The following is a 23,686-nucleotide window of genomic DNA, read 5'->3' as shown; positions in this document are numbered from 1 at the left end:
TGGCTGATGGAACTGCTGCTGTTGCTAATGCGCTGTTGGGAAGGCCTCAGGTCTGTGTTAGGGAGAAGCTTTTCTCTTCTAAACTAGCCATTGGCTCTTGTTTGACATTTAATAAAGGCTTTCTATTACTAGTTGCATAATAACAATTAAAACCCTCATCAAATTTATCTTAACTGCTTAAAGTTTTCCACAAGGGAGCATTTTCCTTGGCAAACATCTGCAATAAAAGGCTATTTAATCTTCATAACTGAAACAGTCAGTTATGCTAATTTGTCTCTTTTATTGTCAGTTTACATTGGAGTCACACACAGCTCAAATCCTCCAGCAAAAACAGTTAGAAGCAAGCCCTTCATGTCTGAAAGCAGTTACAATTGGCCCAAGATTCTCGACGGGAATAAAGTTAGACTAATGAAGATCTATGATGGTTTCTATTAGAGACTCTTAATTTGTACTCCCCAGTTTAAGACGAGGCTGCCAAACACTGCAGAGAGCCATTCTGTAGTAAAATTCTGACATCAAGTTTCAATGGCAAGAGAAACAGCCTCCATTGTATCATGTTTTCCTTTAGAAATACTTTAAAAATGGTAAACTTTATACCTTCCATCTTCTGAATAGTTACATAATTGCTTAAAACTTGGAAGAAGGCATAAAAATACAATTTGTTTCACATAAAATTTTGATCAATCTTTAAACATCTCTGTTTCTATTCCCATTTCTGCCCCCCCCCTTTTTTTTTTTTTTGCCTATTTCTACCTTTTGAAATTTCTAGGCCATAGCTATCTTCTCTATTTTCCTCTTGTTGCCTTCTTGCATTACATTAGTCATTCCTGATACATCTTCTTCCCTTATCATTACAAATTATGTGTCTAAGTCACTTTTTCTTATTTTTTGTCCTTGTGAACCATGAACTGAGGGGGTTTTGTTTGCTTGCTCACTTGTTTTTTCTTGTAGGTCAGCTATCCATTGCCCTTTGCTGTTGTACTCCTTCCATTTCTGCAATGATATATAAGCATTGGGAAGAGGAGACATGATAACGATTTCCCACTTGGGACTGAGCGCTCCACTGTCTTACTCTTTGCATGTTGACCAGTTGTGGGTCTCAGCATAACAATTATCTACTACAAAAAAAGCTATCTGATGAAGGTTGAGAGATGCATTAATGTATGAGTATAACAGTAAGTCCTGACAAATCTATTGAATACTATGTCCATTCAACAAAGTAGGAGAAGCCACATGCTCTTGGTCCCAATATTAAAGCAAGGCATGCATTTAAATTTGTGAAACAGACCTTTATATTCAAAGAGAAGGTGGTTGGTTACTCTTCTGAAACTTTGTTGCTATTGCAATATCCAGAATGTCTTGCCAAGATGGTCGTCTGTTGTAGCTCACAGTATTCATGGATAAGTATTGATGATTCCTTTTCTCCTCCATTGTACCTTCCAACACAATGAAAGCTATCCAGTAATAATGGAGTCTTCAGAAGATGACCATCTTGATTTCTCCTACAAGTATGGAGTCTTCAGCAATAAAGTCATTCTGTCAAGTTCGAGAGGGTAACCAAGAGCACTTGGCAATAGCATATAATGCTTGAGTCTATTGGATGTCACTGACCGAAAACTCCAAAAAAGGCAACCATTCCTGGCCAAGGACTATTGTTGCTACTGTTCTGTCCTGGGGAGTAGGAACATTGTTGCACATTAAGCTATGCATATGTGTGTGTGTCCACATTTTAGAAAGATATTACAGAATTATGTTTCCATATAACCTTCTCAAAATATCTTTAATGTTAGTTATCCCATGGCCCCCCAGATAACCTCATCTATTCTGCCTTCTCATCTCTTCTTCATTGAACTATTTCTGTACCATGATTCCCCTCTAACCATTTATTCCACAGCACTGTATCTCCCTTCTCATAAAAATTCCTTTCTTAAAATTTCTTTTTTACTTCCTGCTTCTTTCTTTTAAAAGATTATGTGAGAATATCTCACATTCACACAGGTATACAGTGAAATATGATAAAAATCCACGCTTCACTTACCTCCTCCAAATACTCCTGGATCTCCCTATACATGTCCTTATTTTAACTTTATAACTTCATGTCCTTTCATTTTTAAATGCCACATTAAGTCTAATCAGCACTGCAAAATATATGTGTGGGTGTGGGGCCATCCACAGAAGAGTAAGCAACCTGACATTGGCCACATTTTCAAAGTGTTTCACACGCCCTATCAAGTATGTTCTTTGATTACATATTGGGCCTAATGAACTTCTTACCCATCCATGATAGATTTTGTGGTGGTTTGATATTGTGTATGTCTTGTGCAGATAGTAACAGCTTCGGTGAGTTTCTGAGTGAAAAAGCCATGGTATGTCCAGAATGCAGGATTTAATAGCATTCTTGCACACATTATAGAATTTTCATTCGTTCTGTCTCCTTTTCTGTAATATCTCATTTAAGGTTGTACACATGTAACATTTTATCAGCACTTTGATGGATTGTAAGTCTCCATATTAGCTGCTACCATTTCAAAAGACACTTCTCTGACCAAGGTTAAAAGCAACTTAGTTCTATGGATATAAACATTCCTATTTAGACATCACTTTTGCAATACGACTATTGAGCAAAAAGCAAGCAAACAAACAAACAACAGCAGGTTCCATCCTAGGGTCTGGGATACTCTCAGTCAGAGTCTTCTGATCATATTTATAGTATGAGTCATGATGTTCCTCCCGTGGGAAGAATTCAACTCCAACCACAAAACCAGTTTGTTACCCCACAATTCTGCCACTATTTCCTCTGGGGCCTGACACCTGTCTAGCCGGGTGTTATTGACCAAGTTTAAACTACCAGTCAGGAATTCTCTTCTGTGATTGGATTCAATTCCAATCACAAAACAGTTGGTTCCCTCACAAAAGTCATGTCCACATCAGTGACCACCTCTTCTCTTGCCTGTGAGATTGCTATTGTAGCATGCAATATATAACCATTAGGTAATGCTGTATTTATGTGTTTTCTCACTTTTCCCCCAGCAACCTCCATAGCACCTACGGGCAATATGAAATCTAGATATCAGGAAGTTTCCCAGTTGGTTTGAGATTTGTTTCTCTATGCTTTGCAGCCATAGTGTGTGATATCTTCAGCAATAGGGTCTTACAATAGGTCAGCAATAGGCCTGTGCTTTTCTAGAGATCTCAGGTTCCTCCCTGACCAATAACCACTAAGAGCATATCCATGTGTTATAATGCAATCCTTATTTAGTCACCACATATCTGGGAACACCATTAATCCCATGGTACTATGTAGGTATTTTCTGAAAGTTATATTTTGAAATTATTACCAACTAGTGGGTTTTCTTATGGCTATTTGAATTATTCTTAGTTTTGGTTAATCCCCTCCTTCTATTCTTCTCTCCCATTCCTCTATGCCCATCTCCACTTAAATTATCCCCCTTATGTATACCACATGTGTCCGACTGTCTTCCATAGTTACATTTTTTTTAATTGGGTTCTGAGATAGGAGATTTCCATTTGGCATTTTCATATACCTTTCTCTAAGTTTAACTCTCTCCTTCCACCCCTTGATTATCTCAGTCTTTCTTGTGCCATTACTTGATTAAACCCTTCCCCACAGCACCTCATCTTTCTACTTTTCTTTCACCTATATCTACTACCTTTCCCTTTAAAATTCCCCCAACTCATGCTTCTAGTTTTCTGTCTCTCACATGTGCTGCAACTTAAACACATCGAATGAAATATTTTAAGCAAGAATGTGCATTTGAGAGAAATCAGTCTACATTTGTCTTTCTGGGCCTGAGTTATCTTAATCAGTATAATTTTTCCAGTTATGTCAATTTCCTGCAAGTTTTGTAATTTCATTCTTTATAGTTATGTAACATTCAATTGTGTATATGTACCATATGTTCTTCAAACATCCCCACTAAAGTCAGGAATATGATAAGAATTTTCTCACTCCACTTTTATTCAAAATACAGCTTGAAGTCTTACCTAGAGAAATAATATAAAATAGCAAGTACCCTTAAAAGTTCTGAAATCCTTAGCTATCAGGGAAGACTACTTTAACATTCCACCCTCCAGAGAATGACCATTCAGGAATACAAATAATGAGTGCTAGTGTAACTGCTGTGAAAGGATAAGGCTTACACGATGCTTGTGTAGATGTAAGTTAATGCCTTCACTTTGTAAAATGGTTTGTATGGATCTCAGAACCTAGAACTGAACTGTCATTTGACCCAGATATGCCACTCTGGAACATTCACTCCAAAGACTCTATCTGTCCTACAGGAGAGATACTTGCAGATGCATGTTTGTTGCCTTCTATTCACTTTATCTCTATTAAATGTTCCCTCAAGCTGCCATCAATGGACTACAGTAAAATAATAATAGAAGTATAAATTAGCCTATTTTCTCTTTTCTACTTAAGAAAGCTAAATGAATTAAGAGAAATCTAATGAGAATCAACTTAAGGAAAATACTTAACAAATAAACAACTGGTGAAAGTGAGAAGATAAGAGTACATGATAAGAGTGGAATTTCAAATCAGTAGAGAAATGTTGCAGTGTTTATGAGTTATTTGGAGAATACAATGTTTTAATTAGAAAATTCTTACAAAATTGAAAATATAACTATTCACTCAGAAAATTTATAGTTGAAACTACACCAAAGACTTAAAATAAACATTTGACATTTAAACTTCCTACCAGAGAACTAAAATTTTAAAAATAATCAATTTTTTTCGTTAGATGAGTAACCACTTAAAATTAAGTAGCCTATTTTTCAGAATAGGAGGATCAGCTTTCTGCTATATTTTCATGTAGCACAGAATTTTCAAGTCTTTTGGGTTAATTCATCACATTTCCCCAAATTGTTACATGAATTAAATGAAATGCACGAAAAACAATTGCTCAAATATTCTACTTCTAGAGATTTCTTTTTTAATATATTTTATTAACTTATTCATATTACATCTCAATTGTTATCTCATCCCTTGTATTCTCCCATTCCTCCCTCCCTCCCACTTTCCCCTTACTCCCCTCCCCTATGACTATGACTGAGGGGGATTTCCTCCCCCTGTATATGCTCATAGGGTATTAAGTCTCTTCTTGGTAACCTGCTATCCTTCCTCTGAGTGCCACCAGGCCTCCCTTTCCAGGGGACGTGGAAATATAGGGCACCAGAGTTCATGTGAAAGTTATTCCCTGCTCTCTACTCAACTATGAAGAATGTCCATTGGCTAGATTTGGGGAGGGGTTCTAACTTTACTGCATCTATTGTCCTTGGCTGGCGCCATAGTTTGAGCAGGACCCCTCAGCCCACATCTGCCCATCATAATATTCTTCTTGTAGATTTCTAGGACCCTCTGGATCCTTCTATTTCCCCATTCTCCCATGCTTCTCTCATCTAGAGTCCCAATAGGATGTCGTCCCCTCTGACCCACTTTCCTGGTAAGTGAAGACTTTCAGGGGACATGCCCCTTGGGCTAGTGTCCAGATGTAAGTGAATATATACCATTTGCCTCTTTCTGATTCTGGGTGAACTCACTCATTATGATCATTTCTAGTTCAATCCATGTGTCCACAAATTTCTGGAATTCCTTGTTTTTGGTAGCTGAGTAGTATTCCATAGTGTAAATGTACCAGTTTCTTTATCCATTCTTCTACCAAGAAACAGTTCCCATGTTCTGGCTATTATGACTAAGGCTGCTATGAACATGGTTGAGCACATGTCCTTGTTGTGTACTGGAGCATCTTCTGGGTATATTCCAAGGAGTGGAATAGCTGGGTATTAAGGAAGCCCTATTCCCAGTTTTCTGAGATAGCACCAGAGATTTCCAAAGTGGCTGTACTAGTTTGCATTCCCACTGGCAATGAAGGAGTGCTCCTCTTTCTCCACATCCTCTCCAGTATGAGATGTCACTTGAATTTTTGATCTTAGCTATTCTGATGGGTGTAGGATGGAATCTCAGAGTTGTTTTGATTTGCATTTCCATGATGACTAAGGAGGTTGAACATTTCTTTAAGTGTTTCTCAGCCATTCGATATCCTCTGTTGAGAATTCTCTGTTTAGTTCTGAGCCCCATTTCTTAATTGGACTATTTGGTTTGGTGGTGTTTAATTTCTTGAGTTCTTTATATATTTTGGATATTATGAGAAAACATTCCCATATAGAAATTATTTTCTGAATTGGTAAATAATTATTTGCAGCAAAATATTATATAGCATTTATGTTAATAAAAAAGAAACTGTAATTAATTTTTATACACATCTTGTATACTGTGAACATTATATGAAAGATGAACATATTCTCATGGAAAATATTCAAGAAATTTTCTTTCTTTATAACAAAAAATCATAAACAAAATTCTATAATTTACATTAATTTTAGATCAACAAAAATATTTTCTATAAATAAAAGTTACCTTCTAATAAGATGAATTAGAAAAAGAGTAATCACTTTGTAATCTTTTTAATGCTATATCAGTGGAAATTAGTTTTCAAAAACTTTGTGGAATTACTAATGTCTTTATTTTTAAATTCACTAGAAACTTATATGTGGATTTTCTCTTCAAAATGCTAATGCCCACAATTTTTCTTTACATAAATGATAATATGAAATCTGAACTCTTCCTTACTGCCAATGGCATGATAAAATGGAAGGAATGTGGCTTCCAATATGTCAAACCAAACACTGGGCAAATTGTCCTCATTTCTGCCAAAGGCAGAATTCTGCCTAAAAAAGGGCAAGCTTGAATACATGCAGAGTTGGTGGCCAAACACTGCCAAGACAGGGTAAGCAAGTCCTCAATAGTTCCTGTCTCACAAATATGTCTTTCAGATATATTGGGCCAGAAGCCTGAAGATGATGCTCCAACGTTATAGAAAAAATTGGGTGACTGTTCAGGCAGTAAACTGTCTCTGTCACTTTTTTCTCTTTTTTTCCCCCTACTCATTCTGGAAGCTGCTAACCTGCACTTGTGGTTCACTCAAATAATTAGCTTTCATTCCTTCTCAAGTCTCTGATGGGGTTGAAGTCCTGATAGTGTAGACTTACAATTAACCTAAGCTGGTTAGGGGTTAAGATGTTTTTAGGTATAGATAGAGGTTTTGAGTTGGCAGAGGTGAGAGAGGATAGATATTGATTCTCATTCAGAATTTTAGACTCACCAGGATAGGGAAGATGTTTTCTACAAGGTTGCCAAATGCAATTAGCCAAAACACCTTGAATGTAACATTCATATGATCTCTGATTGGTTCATGGTTCTTCTTGCTGTATGTAATTCTTCTACTTACATGTAATAATATAAATGTATATGCCAAATAAGTAAATTAATTAAATTTTTAAAAAAAATGTAAGGGTGTATACATTAATATTTCCTCCTTTGTTTACATTTTCTCTTTCTTTCATTAAACTGTATGAAATCCAAATGATTTCACAGACCTTGTCTCCTATTATTGTGGCAACACATGTGAAGACGGAAGAGTCAAAAGCCAGACAAGAGTCACATTGTGCTAGATTTTTTTTTGTCATAAGTCAAAATAATGAATAAAATAGAAATTTACACTTGAAGTAATGTGCTTATTGTTTTTCTCCCATGAACCTTTCACATTATATCAATACCATTTACAACATTCTCTCACAGCAAGTCACAAATTTCTTTCACTTCAACTGTTTTCAATCACTTAACATTGTTAAAAAGATGACTGGAAACAACAGTCAGGGTGATTTCTCTTAAGCTGAAATAAGAGTGTTGTTCTCGATGACATTCATTATATACAATCAAGACTTCTGTAGGAACAATAGGAGGGAATGTCAAATAATGAATGTGATTACATTAGGTTTTCATGTTACCGAAAGTTAAGTCAAACTTGGTGCAATAAAACAAGCTGGAAAATGTTCTTGCAGCGCAGTCAACTTGTTTGACATATATACAGTAGAGCTTGAATAAAATATTGATTATCCTATAAGTGCATGAGGGTGAGCAATAATACTGAACTCACAGTGATGGACATTTGTCATGTCAAACTCCCTCAGCAGCAGCAGTGGAAATTGGTGATCAATGCCATTTTAAAAGAACAGATATTCATTATTAATAAACATGACAAATTTGAATGTGGTAATTAAGTAGAAGTAGATTAAGTTGTACTTTATTCCAAGAAGAAAACCTGTCAGAATTCATTGTTGTATTCATTTAATTAATGTTTTAAAGCAATTCAGAAGCAGTGGAAAGATCAAGAACTACCACATTCTTCATAAAATTCCAATTTTATGAAATAGGATATTCTAAGGTAAAAACATTGCTCCTTTGCTACCTGCATTAACTGCTTAATTTCAGCCATGTGAGGTTTGAGGGAATTTCATCTATTTCCATCCTAACATACAGTGTGTTATTTAAATAATAGTAGCAGACAATCAAATACATGGTCTCCAGTTGGCCATGCTACTTGGGGAGGCTTAGGAAGTAATGATCCTGTGGGATTCATGTCTCTTGGGGCTTAGGTTCTCATGCTACTTCCACTTGCTCTCTCTGATGCCTCCTTGTAGCTCAGGATGTGGGTCCTCAGCCTTCAGTGCCAGCCATCCTGTCTGCTGCTTGCTGCCATGCATCCCTACTGTGATATACTCTTTTCCCTTTGGAACCATAATTTCAAAGAAACCTTCTTTGTATAGTTACTTTCTACATGGTACTTTATAGTAGCAATTGAAAAGTAATACCGCTAGTAAAAGAAAGGATAAAACATTGAATTCTTGGCCTGGTTAAATTCTGATGTCTCATTTAGTTGTAGATATTATTCCTATTCCTAAAGTACATGGAGATATAGTAAGAATAAATCCTTATCAATGTGAGCTCTTCTGTCACCAGCTTCTAATAATTCATCTTTGTCCTGCATTAGAGAAGCTGAGAACTGCACTTCCCAAAATTCTCCTGTCATTATTGTTCCAGTATGTTAGCCTTTAGGTTGCACTTATATAAAAATTGGAACGTCTTAAAGATTTGTAGCACCATAGCAGATTTCCAGCTGTGAGAGATGTTACTTCATGAACCACAATTTCCAGCCTGCACTACCCTCCCTGAAAAGCTATCAGCAAAGAGTTCTGCCCCATCCCTAAAACACTGTACTTCAGGTCCACCATCCTAATCGCTGGAGGCCATGGTGAGACCACCCGCCTCCCCAGACCACAATTCCCTGCCAACTTTGCCTTCCAGGCAAACTGTCCCCTGAGCACTGTACTCCAGGTCCACTGCCGCTAACACTGAAGGCCATCAGCAGCAACCTGGGGAACAGAGGGACCACAAGGCCACAGGGCAAACATAGCAGCTGTAAACTACACCAGATCTATTGAACCCTGGACCTCATACTTATGTGCATTGCCAGAACCCAGCAGCCTCCAGAGACCACCATACAATACCAAGTGGATAAAGGCCAGCACAAGAACACAAAGAACAAGAACCTGGGCAATATGGCAACACCAGAACCCAAGCACTATACCACAAGGAACTCAGGATAAGTTAACACAGCAGACAAATAAGAAAACGACTTTAAATCAGGTCTCATGAAAATTATAGAGGCCTTTAAAGAAGAATGAATCTCTTAAACAAATACAGGATAAAAGAATCAAACAGGTAGAGGCTTTTAATTTCTTTCTTTCTTTCTCCTTTCTTTCTTTTTTTTATGCTGTGGTTTTCTTCCATTTTAAAATATTTTTTTTAACTTATTCATATTGCATCTCAATTGTTAGGCCATCCCTTATATCCTTCCATTCCTCCCTATCTCCCGCTTTCCCCCTACTCCCCTCCCCTATGTCTGTGACTGAGGAGAATTTCCTTCCCCTGTATATGCTCTTAGAGTATCAAGTCTCTTCTTGATAGCCTGCTATCCTTTCCTCTGAGTGCCACCATGTCTCACCATCAAGGGGACATGGTCAAAAATGGTTTACAGAGTTCGCATGAAAGTCAGATCCCGCTCTCTACTCAATGGTGGAGAATGTACTGTCCACCGGCTAGATCTGGGTAGGGGTTCAAAGTTTACTGCTATATTGTCCTTGGCTGGTGCCATAGTTAGAGCAAGATCCCTGGGCCCAGATCCACCTGTCATAATGTTCTTCATGTAGGTTTCTAGGACCCTCTGGGTCCTTCTATTTCTCCATTCTCCCATGCTTCTCTCATATAGAATCCCAATAGGATGTCCTCCCCTCTGACCCACTTTCCTGCTAAGTGAACATTTTCATGGGACATGCCCCTTGGGCTAGTGTGTAGATAAAAGTGAGTATATACCATTTGCCACTTTCTGTTTCTAGGTGAACTCACTCAGTAGGACCATCTCTAGTCCCATCCATTTGCCCACAAATTTCAGAATTTCCTTGTTTTTAAAAGTTGAGTAGTATTCCATAGTGTAAATATACCAGAGTTTCTTTATCCATTCTTCAACTGAGGGACATTTAGGCTGTTTCCATGTTCTGCCTATTATAAATAAGGCCTCTATGAATATGGATGAGCATATTTCCTTGTCTGGTGGAGCATATTCTGGTATATTCCAAGGAGTGGAATGGCTGGATCTTAAGGAAGCTCTATTCCCATTTTTTCAGAAAAAGCACCAGACAGATTTCCAAAGTGGTTGTACTAGTTTGCATTCTCACCAGCAATGAAGGAGTGTTCCTCTTTCTCCACATCCTCGCCAGCATGTGGTGTCACTTGAATTTTTTATTTTAGCCATTCTGATAGGTGTAAGATGGAATCTCAGTGTCGTTTTGATTTGCATTTCTCTGATAATTAATGATGCTGAACATTTCTTTAAGTGTTTCTCAGCCATTTGATATTCCCCTGTTGAGAATTCTGTTTAGTTCTGAGCCCCATTTCTTAATTGGGTTATTTTGTTTGGTGCTGTTTAATTTCTTGAGCTCTTTATATATTTTGGATATTAGACCTTTGTCAGATGTAGGGTTGGTGAAGATCTTTTCCCAGTCTGTAGGCTGTTGCTTTGTTCTCTTGACAGTGTCTCCTGCCTTACAGAAGCTTCTCAGCCTCAGGAGGTCCCATTTATTAATTGTTGACCTTAAGGCCTAGGCTGTTGGTGTTTTGTTCAGGAAGTTGTCTCCTGTGCCAATGTGTTCCCCACTTTGCCAGGCTCTTCCCCACTTTTTCCTCTAACAGATTTAATGTCTCTGGTTTTATGTTGAGGTTTTTAATACACTTGGACTTGATTTTTGTGCATGGTGACAAATATGGGTCTATTCACATTTTTCTACATGTAGAAATCCAGTTAGACCAGCACCATTTGTTGAAGATGCTATCGTTTTTCCATTGAATAGATTTGGCTTCTTCGTCAAAAATCAAGTGGCCATATGTGTATGGACTCATCTCTGGGTCTTTGATTCAATTCCCTTGATCCACCAGCCTATTGCTGTGCCAGTACCATGCTGTTTTAATTACTGTTGCTCTATAGTTCAGCTTGAGATATGCTATGGAGATTCCTCCAGAGGATCTTTTATTTTATAGGATTGTTTTTGGTATTCTGAGCTTTTTGTTTCTCCATATGAAGTTGAGAATTGATCTTTCAATGTTTTCAAAATATTTTGTAGGTATTTTGATAGGGATTGGATTGAATCTGTAAATGCTTTTGGTAAGAGGGCAATTTTTACTATATTAATTCTCCTGATCCATGAACAAAGGAGATCACTCCATCTTCTGATGTCATCTTCAATCTCTTTCTTCAGAGATTTAAAGTTTTCTCAAATAAGTCCTTCACTTGCTTGGTTAGAGTTACTCCGAAATATTTTGTATTGCTTGTGGCTATTGTGAAGGGTATAGTTTTCCTAATTTATTCCTGTGCATGTTCGTCATCTGTATATAGGAAGGCTACTGACTTTTTTGAGTTAATTTTGTATCCAGCCAATTTGTTGAAGGTGTTTATCAGCTGTAGTAGTTCTCTGGTGGAATTTTGGGGGTCACTTATGTACAGTATCATATCATCTGCCAATAGGGATAATTTTACTTCCTCCTTTCCCATTTCGATACTCTTGATCTCCTTTTGATGTCTTATTGCTCTGGCTAGAACTTCAAGAACAATATTGAAGAGATACAGAGAAAGTGGGCAGCCTTGCCTAGTCCCTAATTTTAGAGGAATTTCCTTGAGTATCTGTCCATTTAATTTGATGTTGGCTATTGGCTTGCTGTATATAGCCTGTATTATGTTTAGGTATGTGCCTTATATCCCCGATATCTACAGAACTTTAAACATGAGTAGTTGTTGGATTTTGTCAAATGCTTTTTCTGCATCTAAGGAGATGATCATGTGGTTTTTCTCTTTCAATTTGTTTTTATGGTGGATTACATTGATGGATTTCCATATGTTAAACCATCCCTGCATGCCTAGGATGAAGCCTTCCTGGTCGTGATGAATGATGTCTTTGATATGTTCTTGTATTCGTTTTGCAAGTATTTTATTGAATATTTTTGCATCAATGTTCATAAGAGAAATTGGCTTGAAATTCTCTTTATTTTTGTTAGGTCTCTATGGGGTTTAGATATAAACGTGACTATGGCCTCATAGAAAAAAATTTGGTAATGTTCCATCCATTTCTATCTTTTGGAGTAGCTGGGATACTATGAAAAGAGCTAATCTATGAGTAATAGGAATAGAAGAAGGTGAAGAGTCTGAGTGCCAAAGACCAGAAACTATTTTTAACAAAATCATTGACTGTGGTGCAGTCAAGAAAGTTGAAAGGAGATGGACATCTGAAGAACATTTTGATATGCAGCATAGAGATTCAGAGTTTGGAGCTTGCCCAGCTTGTTTTGTCGTCTTTGGACCAGTATTTCCTCCCTATGCTCCCTTTTGGAACGATAATGCATATCCTGTACCATTATATATTGGAAGTATGTGATCTGCTCTTTCATTTTGATTTTATAGGGGTCAGAGTTAAGAGATTGATTGCCATGAGTTTTGGAAGAAACTTTGGACTTGGGAGTTTTAAACAAGTTTGAGACTGTTCAAGATGACAGGGACTTTTGAAGTTGGACTAAAGGCATTTTGTAATATGATGTGGCTAGTAGACTATGGAGGCCAGGGAGTGGAATGTGGTGGTTTGATAAAAATGGTCCCCATAGGCCCTTAGGGAGTGGTACTATTAGGAGGTCTGGCCTTGTTGGAGTGAGTGTGGCATTGAGGGGTGGGCTTTGAGGTTTCCAATGCTCAAGCCAAGCCCAGCATGATATTGTCTTCCTGCTGCCTGCCAATCCAGATATAAAACTCTCAACTCATTCTCCAGCACCATGTGTACCCACACGCTGCCACGCTTCCTGCCAGTATGATAATGGACTAAACTTCTGAAACTGCATGCCATCCATCCCCAATTAAACATTTTTCTTTAAAAGAGTTGCTGTTATTATGATCTCTTTGCAACAATAAAATCATAACAAAGACAGTTATATTTTAATTATATTCACCCAGCCCTTCCCAGATCCATCTTCATAGCCCTACCAATCCAACTTTGAACTTTCTCCTCCCTCCTCCTTCTCTCTATCACCAATGGAGTCCAGGTTTTGTTGCCCAAATTCTCTTGAAGGTAGGGCCATCCTTGGTGTTTGTTGCTCCACCAGGACTCACACTCTTAGAGATAACTGACTCATCCTAATTGTTATCAAATGCCAATAGCTTTTTAAGTAGGTGTTGGAGTTTTTGTTCACCTTCCTTATTAAACGTTTGAATTTTGTCTGGCTTGAGCTCCTATATGTTTTGTACATGCTTTCACAAGTGCTGCGAATTGATGTGAAACTTCCATGTAGTATCCAGAAAATATTGCTTTCCTGTGGCTACCTACCACCCGTGGATCTTACAATCTTTCCACCCCCTTTTTCTTCAAGATTCATTAGGCCTTAGGAAGAAGGGTAATATATTGAGGTCCTATTTAGTACAGGGTACTTGGCATTCTCTTGTTCTCTTTAGGTTGACCAGTTTGGGATTTGGTTCTTTTTCTCATCAATACTAGTTACTACGGCAAATTTCCCAAATATCTGAATATTTTCAACAGTTTGTTAAGAATCTTATGCTTTAATACTAATACAGTCTGGCACTCTCTGTTCTTTATTTATATGTAAGAAATAAAGACATTTATGCTTGTTCAAGCCCCTACTACTTGAAATATACTTAGTTGCTTCAATTTTCCTTGCTAAACTGCCCTAACTTATCAGTGTTAGAATCATGTTTGCCTCACTGGAATTCATTCTTCGCCAAGCCTCAGTTTTGACATATGTGTCACACAGAATTTACTATTTTCTTGTAGCAAAACTGAACTGTTTCTTTCTAAGACACTTGCCTCTTTATAGGTCATTTGCTTTGGTCATGCTGAGAATCTTATGATACTTCCTAATTAACGACAGATATCTTAATAAGCAAACCTTTATAAGCAACATAACTAATTATATCTAAGTTTACCAAACAACATAGAGCACAGACACTACATAGAGTCTGACCCAAGACTATTGACAGGTTGCCTAGACCCATTTCCACATCAACTGTGACTATAAGAACCACAGTTGTATTGTAGGATATTTGATCTCACTGTGAACCACTAAATTATGAACTGTAAAAGCCTGTTTCTAGTTATAGAATGGCTTAGCCTAGCACAACACCTTTAGTCCAAGAATTTTCTGTTTATTGTAAACAGATGGGTGTGGTGTGGCTCAGCCCTAGCACAAACTTTTAATCCAAGAGCATTCTGTAAACAAGAGGAAAATAGTGTTAACCCTAGGTCAGGAGGTAGAGCAAGATACCAGCTGACAGTGATTAAGTAGAAATGATGATATTGAAAGGATATTTAAAGAGGAGAGACGAGGTGGAGACAGAGGAGGAAGGGAAGGAGGAGAAAAAGGGGGAAGAGGAAGAGGAGGAGGAATTGTTTTTAACTTATTGGCTTTTTCTTCTGGCATGGGATCTGAGTAGCAAGGTCAACTGGCTCTTTCTCTGACTTTCTGAGCTAGCAAGTTATCACCCTAGCATCTGGCTCCTGATTCTTCATTGGTAAAATCAAAAGCCTTAAAAAAAGAATAACAACACAGCTGTGAATTAGGACAAATTATCTTTGCTTATTATCATATATTGCTTCCGGTTTAATAGGCAAAGGTACTGATAAACTTAGAAGTGAATGAAGGCGAGGAGATAATCATTGAGAAGGCTGGTGGTACAGAGGATGTGTTTACTATGGAAGAGATAAGCAAAGGGCTATTTAAAGATAATAAACAAGGATGGATAGATGGCTCAGCAATTAAGATCATTTGCTGTTCTTTCAGAAGGTTTGGGTTCAAGTCTTAACACCCATATGATGAGTTACAGCCAACTATTAACTACTCTTCCAGGGGAACTAGTGTATTTTCTGTCCTCCTTGGGCACCAGACATGTTCATAGTGCACATAGTGCATGCAAATACTCATACATGTAAAATAAAATACACAAGTCTTTCAAAAAAGAAAGTGACTGAAAAGGACCAGTTTGCAAGTGAAGCAAAATTTAGCATAACTTGAAGGAATAAGAGTGAGAAGACATGAGAGATGCGAGGCAGGAAGTGTATACATAGAACAAGCTTGTATCCATAGTCAGTGCAATTGACACTCTTCTCTTAGGAAAATATGATTGATTGATTGATTGAATTTGCAATAAAATGTTATTAATTTAGTTTAGTCTGGAAGTACTTATTAAACTAATTCCTTATTTCACCAGCCTTGATGGATGTCACATTTATAAAGATACGTAAAATAGATATGACTATTTAGAAAATACTTCATCAAGGATGAAGACATGACAAAAAGAACAAAAAAGTTACCTCATATCATAAGGGGAAATTCTAAAATTCTCAGCATTCTGTCAGTTAAGATGTTGTCAAATCTGTTTAACATCCTTGCTGCATTTTTGTTTTGCCCTCTGTTAATGTTGGAATGTCTTAATGGGCATGCAAGGGTATAAACAACATAATCAATTACATATATGTTAATACTTAAAAAGGAGCAGCTCAGGCACTACATGGAGACCTACTGAAGACTCTTGGAAGGTTTTCCAAACCAGGTTCTCCATTAGCTTCATGTCATACACCTAAAGCACAATCATGAACCAGCACCACATGGTGCCCAAACTCCAAAACACAGTGAACCTGATACAAACTCCTGAAGATCAGAGAGAATCTTCTAAGCCCACAGAGAGTTAACTCCTAGGCTCAAAATTACATCTATTGCTGGCTAAGAGGAAACCACTTCTGGTACTCCATTCACACACTAACTACTCAATAAAAGCAAGATCAGATATGCAAACAAATAAACACTACCTACTACCTAAATCCAGATATTATATCTAATCACAAAACATAAACACAAAAAGAAAGCATTAATGATAAAGACAGAATGCTTCTTCCAGAAATTAGAACCGCCAAATATAATAGTCTCCGAGAAAAGGATGTTACCTTATGCACTTTAAAGTGATTGCAAAAATATAATAATTATTATAAAACAATAATTGTAAGTATGTTCAAGAATATCAAAAAGGGAATGAACAAATGACTAAAAGAGGAAAACACACACACCTAAACACTACAATGTGTTGAAGGAAATAATTAAAACAATTCAAGATATGCAATGGAATTTAATAAAGAAAATCTCTAGGAAGAAACCTAAGATGGAATAAAATTCCAAGTAAAAAACCCAAAGAGTCAAACAAATAGCTCAGAGCAAAGTGTCAGAAACAAATCAGGCCAAATATAATACCCGATCAGGAAGATAGGGAAGAGGAAATGAATCACTCAGTCAAAGAAATTGTTAAATCTAAAAGGAAAAGAAAAGGAAAGGGGCATACAGGAACTCTAAGACACCATAAAAAGACCAAATCAATGAATAATACATATACAGGCAGGAGAAGAAACCAGGTCAAAGCACAGAAAATATTTTCAATGGAATCATGGAAAAATTTCCCAAACTCTAAGAAAAGAGATGTACTTTAAGGTGAAAGAGATATAATGAACACCAAATAGACAAGAAGAGAAGAGAAAGTCCCCCCATCACAGAATAATGAAAGCACTCAATGTGCAGAAATAAGAAGGTTATTTACTGTACCAGAAAGACCAAGACAGGCCTCTCAGAATAACCTGGTTTTTTTTTTCTTTTTAAAAATCAAAACTAAGTTTATTCATGGAGAAAACAGCTAACATCACAGCTGAGAGAGTCATGTTCACAACAGAGAGCAGTTCTCAACCTGTGAGTGGTGATCTCTTTGGGGGATTGTGATCTGGATATCAGATATTTACATTATGGTTCAATATTATAGTTATGAAGTAGCAATGGTATAAAATATGTCTGGGGATTATCACAACAATGGAAAAGGGTCAGAGGATTAGGACAGTTGAGCCTACACTCTAGAATTTTGGTTAACTAATTAAAATTGGTTAAAATGCCAACAGAGATTTTCCCATTTCTTTGATTTACAAATATATCTTTAAGAAAATATTATGGCTGTGATTATTTTCATTAGGGAAAATGTGTGTGTGTGTGTGTGTGTGTGTGTGTGTGTGTGTGTGTGTGTTGGGAAAGGGTCTCATGTAACTCAGATTGACTTCAAATATGTACCTGATATTTTACCTCTGGAGCACTTAAATATCAGGTGTTCACTACCACATGTGATTTAGGTGGTTCTGGCTGTTAAATCCTGGGTTTGCTATACTCTGGGAAATCACCTCTAAGGAACCGCATTTTAAATTCTACTGTTTTCATATACATACAATCCCTCTGTGAGAGCCAGAAAAATGTAAAGAACTCAATAGGAGTTAGAAAGGAGGAGTTAGAAAGATTCTGATGGTCTGTTCATAGATGCACAAATTCCTGATGTCATAGGATAAGAACTACTGTGTTTCCAATTAATAGAATCTGAGCTACTCTGCAGACATATATGCTCAGTTCAACCTTCCTCAGAGGTAGCAGCAAAGGTTGAGAAATCTGTGAGGATTGTATCACCTTGGCATGCCCACCCATTCTTTCCTTTATCTAACAAGGACTGTGCCAAGTCAAATACTTGTCTCAGAAAGCTATAAGCAGTTTACTCTCCAATAAGGGTCTAGGGCAGCATTGCGATTGATGATGAGTTGCCTGTTTTTGCCTCGTGTTGGAGCTAGATACCATGGCAATGAAAGATTGAAAGAACAGGACCCCAAAGTCTCATCTGTCAAGATTTAACCCCTCCTGTTCTATGAGTCCACTCTAGTCATCTAGATGTCATAAACAATTACTGGTAATGTCTCGCCTTGTCATCTCCATGGATTATAAAGAAAAGCCTGGGTGTGTGTCAAGTACTCTGTCTGACAGCTATATTCACTTGAACAGTTTTTTATGTAAGTCATACAAATCCCTATAAGGGACAGCTGGAAGCATTGTCTCTAGGCAGTGAAGCAGGCTCTTCCCATCAGTATGTGGAAGGATGTGTGAGGAAGCGCATTGTTCAAAAGGTACCTGAAATATAGCATTATCATGAGGTCACCACTAAGCATACCTGTAGCCTTGGGGTCCTCTTCCCATTTTCAGGCCAGCCATGAGAAAGATGACATATTGTCCAGATCATAATAACATCAAGGGCTGGCAGCAATCTAGTCCATATCTGTCCACCTTGATCCTAGTGTGAAGTCTAGGCAACAGTAATTCATGATATATACTTCTACTTGGGAGCCCTAAAATCCACAGGCAGTGGCTACTTGCTCTCATAGGAAAGCCAAGTCCGAAGGGAAAGGTATACACTGCTGTGTTGAGTATTTCTTATACTCCCAGTTGTGATGGTGGGCCAGAGTTTCCCAGCATCATTTCTCTAATAAACTACTAGGTATTTATTTAATTTTTTTAGATCTCAGAAACTCTTTCCTCTTTTCACATAGATCTTGGGTATCTTCCTTGGTCGTGTGCTTTTGCAGGTTCCATACAATAGCTGTCTAGGACTACAACTTAAGACAATTTTACCCTGTGTCACTGGAGCCAGGAAGGAAGGGGGCTTTGGACAAATATAAAGCCAAGATAGCATTAAATCCCACAGGCTGGGGACCTAATACAGGCTTAATTCCCATTCTTCAGTACACATACAGCTGTTGTGGCTGAAGCCATGGGTCCTGTACACTACAAAGAACCTGAAACTGTTCCCATAAGTTATTCTAGGTTAGTGTTGGAGGAACAGATTCTGTAGTATCTGCAAATCTTTCCATTATGCAGATATATTAGGATAACTGGTATATATTAAATGAATAAACTATCTATGATGTATTTAAAGTTTAAATGTCTACTTTGAATCATGATACATATAATCCAGAAGAGGACAGAACAGCAATAAGACCCCCTAAACATCTTTCTTTCTGGAACAGTTTTTATTCTTCAACTACTCTGAATGTTCTATAATATCTTATATTTTGGTAGTCTGCTCCATATGGTCTTATGTAAATATATCTGTATATTATATTATTCAAAATAAATTTAGCAACGTGGCTGTAATATGCTTGTCTGTAGAAATAGTATTCTTTATTTCTTTTATATTCCTGACAATTTCTGGTACAGCAAGGTATGGAAATATATAACTGCTACTGGGTAGCCCAGTTTGCTTTTTAATACTTTTAAATTTTTACACAAGTTTTAGGCTAGAAATCATCTCTGCTTTGGAAAAAAAGGGGAGGGTCAGAATCACCATCCCATAACAAATGTGGTTGTGGAGACAACCTTGCTTAAGTACTATGAAAGTCTATTGTAATCTGTTCTGAGTGAATGTTAGGTGATGCCAGAAGTCCACAGCTAAGACAATACTAGAGTCAAACTTAGGCAAAGTCTAATACAAAATGAAATGTTTCCATCCATTTCTATCAGTTGTTTATTCAACCAGTTGATGTCAGATACAATAGCTGCATAGAGAGCTCAAACTTAAGGATTTCTCTGGGATGCTTTGTCACTTTTTGGCCATTCTTAATTTCCACCCATTCTTTCTGATAAATCCACTAATATATTCTGGAGCTCTTCCATAACACCTCCCTGTATCCTCCATGATGAACTTGCTGGGATTGGTTCAAGATGCCCAGCTCCATCCAGGGCCAAGTGAGGATGGCCTGGTTCCTTTTATTTTTTTTAAGTTTATATATTTATTCACTTTTCACCTGATTGCAACTCTTCTTTTCTCCTCTCAGTTCCCAGCCTCACATACCCTTCCCTGAGTCAGATGAGGCAGCCCATTTAGGGGAATGGGATCCAAAGCAAAGCATCAGAGTCAGAGAGGGCCCACACTCCACTTGTGAGGATCCAGATAAAGACTAAGAGGAATGGGAGGATACAAGGGATGGGATAACAATTGAGATGTAATATGAATAAATTAATAAAAATATATTTAAAAAGACTAAGCTGTACAGATGCTGCGTATGTGCTGGGGGCATATGACCAGTCCATGCATATTCATTGGTTGGTGGTTCAGTCTTTGGGTCCAGAGGTCCAGGTTGGTTGCTTCTGTAGGTCTTCTTGAACCCCTTGACTCCTCCACCTCTTTCAATAATTCCCGCACATCTTCCATAAGACTTCCAGATCTCTAATATTTGGCTGTAGTTCTCTGCATCTGTATCCATCAGCTGCAGGGTGAAGCCTCTCAGAGGACTTATGCTAGGCTCCTGCCTATAAGCACAAGAGAGTAACATTAATAGTGTCAGGGGTTGGTTCTCTCCCATGGGATGTGTCCCAGGTAGGGATATTCTTTGGTTTGCCATTTCCTCAATCTTCATGCTGTCTTTGTCCTTGCATATCTTGGAGGCAAGACAATTTTTGGGTTGAAGGTTTTGTTGGTGGGTTGGCTCCTGCTGCTTCTGCTGGCCTCCTGGATCTGAGAGGCACTGGGTTGACAGTGTGTTGAAGCTACAGCTGTTATCTCTTCATTCTCCATACCTGACTGCTGGCTGAGTCTCTGACCTAGCAATCCATCTCCACCCCTAGCAGTTAGTCCTTGGGGGATAATTACTCACCTCTGGCTTGGGCATATGCTGAATTTTCTATACCTGTGTTGTATTATGCACACCTGGTGTAAGCTGCTTTCTGTGATTTTAAACATCCTAGAAGCTCTTTAGCACAGAATTGGGCTTTCTGACAATATTTTTCTTTATAAACTCTGGCCCAATGCAAATCTTGCCACGGTTGTCTTCAACTAACCAAGGCAGACCTTTCTCTGCTTTGCCCTTTTCTTACCTCCTTTGGGTTGCTCTCTCACTCTAATGATCATTTTTTATGTGCTCGTTTAGACAGTTCTGGTCTGCCAAATCCTGTCAAACTGCATAAAACTCATATGCCACCATGGGACTCACCAGGTCCCCTAAATCCCCATAACAATCTTGAGGTCTCTGCTGACTCAAAAGCTTCATAACTAACCTGTGAGCATTGTTCTACCCTGTCCCAGGAACTGGGATTCAAATACAGCATTTCTTTCTGCTAGTTCCAATAAAAATACCTTCTTTTTCTCTATTGTTTTTCATTCCTACATATTTATGATGGTTTAACTATTTTATAATCTCCCATATGTGGGACAGTAGGATGAAGGGAAGAGTTTCAATATACTTTCTCTACTTAGGGGATAATATTTCCCCTTGTAGACATAGGCTATGAAACAAAGATCTCAGTTGTAGATGAGAGAAAATTTTCCTGAGATCCTCATAATAAAAGAGGTTATTGCTATTAGCTTTTGGTTGGACACCATAACTTGATAGGGATATTCTACTGCTAAAGATACCAAACAATTTGCAGCACATGGAGGAAATACTAAATGGGAAGTTTTCTCCTTGCTGGGTAGTTTTCATATTACATGAGGTCTTATGCAGACTGCTGGAGTTGGAGATCCAATAGTCTTACCCAGCTATGAACTCAATTTACTACAGTAAAAACAAGTTTAGTAAGACACTGGTACAACAGTGGCATAAATGATATAGTTTAGGGGTTAGATAACAACTTTCTGATTGGACCTGAGACCTGCCTCACACACACACACACACACACACAAAACTCTTTACTGGTACTATAAATGTGATGAAGAACTCATACCTAGGAAGATCATTGGCTCTAAGAGAGATCCTATGACTTTCGTTTTGCTAAGTGGACATTTTAACTTTTTAATTAAAAAAAGTTTTATATCCACTAATTAATGATGCTGGTAGGTTGGCCATGACCCAGCAGATAGCATTGCACTCATGTCCTTGCAGGATATGCTAGCTGGACAAAGTGCTCTATTAGGAAAAATCAGACCATTAAGTTAGGAGGATGATGTGGTCTTAAAGTGGTCTGAGAGGAGTTGCAGTAGGGAAGTGAAATTAGGTATGATCAAAATACATTGTATACATGTATGAAATTCTCAAATAATACATAAAATTATATTCTGAAAAATGACAATGGTCACACAATCCTTTCTGTCATCATAATGTATTGGTTTACAAAGTGATCATTTAAAGACTTTAACATAAATTCTTAAATGGACCTTACATGTGTTATAAGTATTCAAAGCTTAATGCACTCATTAGATTAAAATAAAACATCTTGGTAACTTCACAGTATAAATTCTCATTAGTCTCATAACATCATTATAGCAAGCCTTGCGGTAAGGATATGGAGGGCTTGGTAGATAGACATTTCCTGATTGACATGTTCATGCAGAGTCAAACAGTCTGGCCCAAAGTAGTAAAGACAGACACCAAATGAAGGCAGATATTCAAGGCCTTAACCATGTGTGCCCAAGTGAGGAGGACATGCTTATCAGAAAAAGCAGACTCTGTCAGATAGCCTTGTATCCAAATCCTCCCAAAGAGTGGAATTCCGGACTATGTCAGGGCACAGCATTTTATGATCTGTAGTTTTCTACTTTTCCCCTCATTTCTTTCTTTTATTCTATTAGTTTTTGTTTTGATTTTTTTCTTTATTTGTTTTTTTCACTTTACATTCTGGCCATAGTACCATCCCTCCTTTCCTCCCACCCTTCTTTTCCTTTCCTTCTCCCCTATTCCACAGAAAAGGAGAGTCCACTTCTCTTTCAGCCTAACTCATCAAGTTGCATCAGGATTGAGCATTTCTTCTTCACCTGTGGTCTGGCAAGGCAATCCCATCAGGGGGAAGTGATAAAAAAGCTGGGAGCAGATTCCATGTCAGAGACAGCCCCCTCTCCCATAACTAAAGGACCCACATAAGGCCTGAGCTTCCCATTAGCTACATCTATGTAGGGGCCTAGGTCCAGTCCATGCAAGGTCCTTTGTTGTTGCTTCAGTCTCAGAAAGCCCCTATGGCCCCTAATTAATTGGCTCTGTTAGTCTTCTTGTAAAGCTCCTTTCTCCTCTAGGTCCTTTTGTCTTCTGTCCACTTTTCCACAAGACTCCCTACACGTCGCCCAATGTTTAGCTATGAGTCTTAGCATCTGTATCAAAGTGCTGCTGGGTAGAGACTGTCAGAGGAGAACTCTGTTGGGCTGCTGTCTGCAAGCAGAGCAGAGCATCATGAATAGTGTCGGGGTTGGCTATCTCCTATGGGATGGGTCTTTGGTTGTGCCAGGTATTGGTTGGACACTCTCGCAATCTCTGCTCTATCTTTATCCCTGCACATCTTGCAGGCAGGGTAAATTTTGGATCAGAGTTTCTGTTGGTGGGATGGTGTTCTCCTCCTTCT

The sequence above is a fragment of the Acomys minous genome (genome assembly GCF_964271855.1).
Source record: "Acomys minous genome assembly, chromosome: 1".
Classification (NCBI taxonomy): domain Eukaryota; kingdom Metazoa; phylum Chordata; class Mammalia; order Rodentia; family Muridae; genus Acomys; species Acomys minous.
This window is presented reverse-complemented; position numbering follows the sequence as displayed.